Here is an 832-nt window from a genome sequence, read left to right as displayed (position 1 = left end):
ATTGACCAATTAAGATGAATGTTGAGGAAGACATTCAAAAAGGAGGGAAGAGTGTGACATGCAGAAGTAGTGCTGTTGCTTCCAAAGCATCCAGCAACTGTTACAAATGACACAAGCACAGGAGACAGGAAGTATTGTGTTTCAGAAGCATCCAGCAACTAGGGGGTTAACACAGTCACAGGAGACAGGGAGTGTTTTAGCAGAGCTCCAGGGGGATTGTGGGGAACTTGTTATTGTAGTCTGGCTGAAGCAGAAAAGAGAGGTGAAAGGTGGTGTGTTATCTGTATCTGACAGAAGGCAGCTCAACAGGATTCAGATCAGGAGAGAAACTAAATACAGGTCAGATAAACTCCCTGAACTAACAGTGAGGAGTATATTCAGGCAGGAAGATAAGAAATGGATGGAATTGTGTCACAGGGATCATCTCCCTCATCAAACCCTCACCCCACCATCTCCATGCAGGATAAAGAATGCTGTGTACTATTGTGTCTTTGTGAAGGAAAAGCCTGTGGTTGTGTATGCATAGAAGTGAGCTGCTAAAAGATCTAATCTATAATGAATTATGCTATTGAAGAGACTGTAATACTGTGCCTTGTGAAAAAACTACTGTATTGTTACTGGAGTCGGTTGCTCAAAAAACTCAGACTGTACTGTAATGAAGATTGTTGCTGTAATCTCCCTGAATTGCACTGGCCGTGCTTCAGATTAAATTCCACTGTTAAACTGTTGAAAAAGACTCTTTTCAGATATGTCTGGTCAGCAATTGAATCTATCCTGTGCCTGAGAGAAGCTGCTGCCTATGATCGCCCTGAGTAAGTCATCAGCATACAGG

This window comes from Phyllobates terribilis, unplaced genomic scaffold, assembly GCF_046119375.1.
Source record: "Phyllobates terribilis strain yellow unplaced genomic scaffold, ASM4611937v1 Scaffold_13__5_contigs__length_258822181, whole genome shotgun sequence".
Taxonomy (NCBI): domain Eukaryota; kingdom Metazoa; phylum Chordata; class Amphibia; order Anura; family Dendrobatidae; genus Phyllobates; species Phyllobates terribilis.
The sequence above is the reverse complement of the archived record's forward strand: the minus strand, read 5'-3'. Positions refer to the sequence as shown.